We start from the raw sequence: 5,924 nt of genomic DNA, 5'->3' as shown, positions 1-5,924 counted from the left end.
ATTACATCTTTTTAGTAAATACTAAGTCATTAAAATAAATTTGAATTCAAATAAATGACATGTAATTCGTTAAACCTATTAGAAATGTGCTATAGTATAATTCGTGATGTAAATCAAAATTCGTCAAATAAATTCGTGAAAAAAAGCGCTTTCGACAAAATACTAAAATAGAGATCTATTGAAAAAGACTACTCATTTCTGCCTAGCTTAATAGTATGAGATTGCCGCAGCTGATGCTCAGCCACCTCAGCTAGATTTGGCATGTAACATTTTTAGCGGCAATCATTGGTCGATTCGCCGTGTAAAGTAAAGTAAAGTAAACAAAACAAAGCAAACATTGCCACCGGCGGAAAAGAAATACAGCCAAAATTTGGGAGCCACGTAAGAGAATTATATATAAATTATTTAAAAAAAATGTAACAAAATTTTTTTGATACAAAATATTTTAAAAAACAATTTATAAATATGAACGATTCATACATTGGTTATCATTAAGCAATTGTATTTCTAAACATTTAGTTTCCTCCATTTTTTCCACTTTTCAGTGTTTTGAAAGAAACAGGTTTATTCCTGATGAAATCGCAACTCTGATTGTAAACAAGAACTTGGAACATTATTAGACCAATCATTTTGAGTACAAAATCCGCCATATCGGCATGACGATTTATGCGTTAAGTCGATTTTTCGTGATATATCGATTTATCACCCAGTCCTAATCAGTATCTTAAAATATTAATTGTTGTTGTGGTAGTAGTTCATTTAAGTGGCACTAGAACTGCACAATGGGCTATTGGCGACGGTCTGGGAAACATCCCGGATAATGATCCGAAGACATGCCATCAAAATTTTGATCCTCTGCAGAGGGGATGGCACCCCCGCTTCGGTAGCCCGACGACCTGCACGCGAAGTCGAGCACTTTGCGGTAGAACAGTTTAACGAGAACCAATACCTCACATCTTCGGTCCCTACGCATACTGATCCAAGTGGTCACCCACCCGTACACTGACCGCAACCAGCGATGCTTGTCTTCGGTGATCTGCTGGGAACCGTGTCTTAACGATCAGTCTACTGCGGGACTAAAATATTAATTGAAATGGAACTGTGTCTTAACGATCAGTCAGTCCACTAAAATATTAAATAAAATATGTCTCTTTGTTTTCTTTTATTTATCACTGTTAAATGATTAGTCACTTGCTCATATATACATTAATTTTTACAAGTAGCATGAATAGCTTACAAATAACTAAGTACAAATTCAGGCATTGCTAATTTTTATTTAAATGCTTAAAACTTTCGAAATTACTATCAAACGATATTAAATAAAAGAAGGAAATGATTGCTTCAACTATGAATATCTTTAACCTTCAAACCACAATATCTTTACTAAAAATTCAAAATAAATTTTTGAGGAAATGCAATTGATAAATATTAGCAATGTAGAAAATTCTTGAAATTTTATTTCTGTCTAGGAAATATATAATTAAAAATTATTTGAATTTAAATATTTATTTTAAGCGAATTAAGTTTAATTAAAGTTCGGAAGCTTTCAGACGATATTTAAAAGAACAAATGATGAAAACGACAGTCTCAACTCAAAATGTTTACCTTTACTTGCATTTATTGAAATATTTTATCCCACAGAGAGTTTATCATTTCAATTAATGCATGAACTCACACTTCTTTTTTAAGAACTTTTGCCTCACATGGAATATCAAAAACAAATTACATAATTAAAAATTACCGAAATTTATAGACGTATAATGAAGTTGACATTGTAATGTAAATAAAAACAACATTTTTTACAAAAAGTAATTGAAATAAACACAGAAATCGTAAAAAAATTTATAGTTACCAACACTGATTCCATCAAAAATAAACAATTCTGAAATCCAAGAAGAAATGGCGGTACTTCTTAGTCTCTAAAGTGCACCACCAAATGCTAACTTGGGGGAAACTCGAAACAGAGATATTACTTTATTCGGCATAAATCATCACAAAGAAGCTACAATGTTAATATTCGAGGTCACGTGCTACTGGATCGATCAATTAAAAGTCTGAGACACATTTTTTTTAACTACATCTGCTTGAAATTTCATCCTGGCGATATAGTTGGCTACTTTTTAAATTCATTAAGACGCAGCAAGCATTTTTTTTTTTATTCTCGTTTCAATTTTGAGTACTTATATTTTAATGAAATGTAAAAATTAGTCTGATATAGACAACTACGAAAGTTAAAAAAAAAATTTTTTTTTTTTTTTTTTTTTTACTACTTATCAATTATATAGGCAAATTTTTGTGATTAACTTTTTTTGAAATTGCATTTACTATTTATTACTGCTCAACTACAAAAAGTTTTTAAAAAAATATTATTAGATAATGCTATTATTAACGCAAGTTAAAAAAATGAGAAAATATCTTAATGTTTTATAATTAGCTTCTTTGATTTATTTCTCCGTATTGCATGAAGCTTATTTTCACAGGAGTTTTAAAAGAAATGTTAAAAATAAATGTATCATATTTGACCTCATTTATATAAAGATTTTGCATAATGTTATTTGTACTTCCTAGTGGATAGGCAAAAATTTCCATACAAGTCGATAAGGGGTGGAAAAAAAACGTTAATGCTGCAGTTAATGTAAGACAAACGTTTTGCAAAATCTCTCTATTTCACTGTTTAAAACGAATAAAATAGTTAAGGATAGGTAATAGGTCAAAGCTAGGTTTTTCCGATCTAGTTAAATATATATTTAAAGAAAGTTTTCTGAAATTTAGTACTAAATTAGAGGTTTGCGAAATAATATTTATGCCAGGAAAAACAAAAACGTATTAAGAAAGAGGACTGATTGATTGTTGGAGGTAACAGAAAAAACTTGAATTGTGATTATTAGATACAGGAAGTCGTCATCAGGTTGTCAAACAAGTCTCAATTTCATCACTGGTGATTCTTTAGATTTCGACAGTGTATATGTTTCGCTTTATTAATTTGCTTTTTTAAAACGTGTAAACTATTTATTTTGTTTCCGACAAGTTTAAAAAATATATGCAAAGATGGGTCCTTATCAAACACCCTGCATAAGCACCCAGTGATGAACAGCTTATCAAAAATGATTTACTCATTAAACATTATGAACAGTTTATTAATACAGTCGAACCTCGCTAACTCGAACCTCGATTTCACGAATTTTTCGATATCTCGAAGAAAAGAAAAAATTCCCATCAAATTTCCTATACACTCAATGTTAAAAAAAAACTTGATTTCACGAATTTTTTTTTCTAATCCCTCGATAACTTGAATTTTTTTTCTCCATAAATAGATTTTTTTTCCAAAATTATAAAAATATTCCAAAAAAATAAAAAATTTTGAGAATGGCTGACAAGGCATGGAATGTGTCTTCCTCTACGATAATGAATGGCTTCAAGAAGTCTGGATTCATTAAAGATCACAAAAGTAGTCAAACAATCAATATCGTTAATTCTGCTGAAAACTACACCGAAAATGATTGGAGCAGATTGACCGGACTCATGAAACTTGATAACATGGAATTTCATGACTTGTAAACTTAGATGATGCAGTCAGTGGGATGACTTGTGAACTATCAGAAGAAGAGGATGAGGAAATCGAAGAGTTACCGCTCAATGCTACAAACAAACAAGCACTTTCTGCAGTGGACACTGTAAGGAGATTTATTGAGAGGCAGCAGAATATGTCAGAGGAGACATTTAAAGCTATAGTCCACTTAGAAAGTGTTATAGGCAAACTTTCTTACACATCTCTAAAGCAAACAACGACTGAATCTTTTTTTAAATGAAAGTGTAAAAAGTGTTTTTAGAATAAATATGGAGTAGTAAATAAGGTATGTAAAGAGCATTTTTCTTTATTCTACCATCGATAACATGCGATTTTCGATAATTCGAATTTTCGATATCTCGAATTTTTTCTCCTCTCCCTTCAAGTTCGAGGTTTGACTGTATAATAAATGATATTTTACTCATATCTAAAAAAAATCAGGTTCTAATGTTCGATACCAATTGATTTGATTTCTATGCTGGTTCGTTTGATAGCAAATGAATAAGATATCATATGGACTGTATTTAAGTTTTTATTATGATTGGTGCTACGAGCACGCTGATGCTATAATAACAACAACTAATTTTCAACTGACTGGGGTTACAAGAAAAGGTGGCGAGGATGCTAAGACAAAGATGCCAAGTTGGCGCTATATTTCTGAGATATTGAACATCCACCCGCCGTTGAATTATATTCAATAAACATACAAATTAGCATAACAATGGTACATAAACATATTCCAGTATAAAATTTACAAAGATTGAATAAATGCTGTAGGTACACATAACATATAACTTTTTTAATTGTCCAGTGCTTGTTTTCATCTCCGCTACTCTGACCCTTCCAGGAAATAGTTTTTAAATTCGTCCACTGATTTACAGGATGATTATCCTCCTTTATTAAAACCATCGCATTTAAATTTATGTTGGGTTTCTCTACCTTCCATTTTGTTCTTTGTTGCAAATTGTTCAAATAGTCGCGAGATCACTTAGTCCAAATGTATTGAACAATTTTTGTCAACCTTTGCCATCAAAAAAGTCGGGTTTCCGATTTATTCAACGAACTTGGTTCAGTTATGGACCTTCCAACTAAAAAATGCCCTGGTGTTGGAACATCCAGGTCATCAATATCATCTCTGACAAAGGTATTAATGGCCGAGAGTTCAGGATTTCTTCGACTTGTATTGTTATTGTAAGGAATTCCTCAAATGTTAATTTCAGATTTCCTGCAGCTCGTTTTAAGTAAAACTTAAAGGATTTGACCCCTGCCTCCCAGAGGCCCCCGGAATTTGGAGCTCTGGGAGGAATAAAATTCCAAACTATCCCTTCAGATGCCAAATAGGATGCTAGTTTATCGTCAGGAAATCTAGTTAAATTCTGCAATCGCTGCAATTCCCTACTAGCCCCAACAAAGTTTTTTGCTTTATCAGATGATGTTGTAGCACATTTGCCACGCCTAGCCACAAAACGCTTTAAGGTAGCAAAAAAAAGCATCGGTTGCTAAATCGGAAACAACTTCTAAGTGAATCGCCTTCGAGGTTAGACACACAAATATTGCAACATAAATCCGTTGGAAATTCCCTTTTCTCTGGTGTTTATATTTAATTTGGAAAGGGCCGCAATAATCAACACCAGAATGCAAAAAAGGATAATTAGGGTTTACTCTTTCTCGAGGCAAGGTTCCCATAAGTTGATTTGAAACAAGGGGTTTATGTTTAAAACAAACTATGCATTTATGTACAATTTNCCAACAAAGTTTTTTTGCATTATCAGATGATATTGTAGCACATTTGCCACAAAACGCTTTAAGGTAGCAAAAAAAGCATCGGTTGCTAAATCGGAAACAACTTCTAAGTGAATCGCCTTCGAGGCTAGACACACAAATATTGCAACATAAATCCGTTTCTCTGGTGTTTATATTTAATTTGGAAAGGGCCGCAATAATCAACACTAGAGTTCAAAAAAGGATAATTAGAGTTTACTCTTTCTTGATGCAAGGTTCCCATAAGTTGATTTGTAACAAGGGGTTTATGTTTAAAGCAAACTGTGCATTTATGAACAATTTTCCTAGCTATCGATCGACCACGAAGTGGCCAAAACCTTTCTCTAGTGCACTATATTAACGCTTGAGGTCCTAAATGGAGATTTTTGGTATGCAAATGAATTAACAATTTAGTGAAAGGATGGTCTGCAGGAAGTATAGCTAGATGCTTTTGAGAATAATTCAGAGCAGCATTATGCAAACGACCATCCACTCTGAGAATTTGATGACCATCAAGAAAATGATTTAAAGAGTTAAGTTTACTCTTACCTGAAAAAGCTCTGCCCTTGGAAATAGCCTTTATTTAAAGGCGGAT

This window comes from Parasteatoda tepidariorum, chromosome 5 (genome assembly GCF_043381705.1).
Source record: "Parasteatoda tepidariorum isolate YZ-2023 chromosome 5, CAS_Ptep_4.0, whole genome shotgun sequence".
NCBI lineage: Eukaryota > Metazoa > Arthropoda > Arachnida > Araneae > Theridiidae > Parasteatoda > Parasteatoda tepidariorum.
This window is presented reverse-complemented; position numbering follows the sequence as displayed.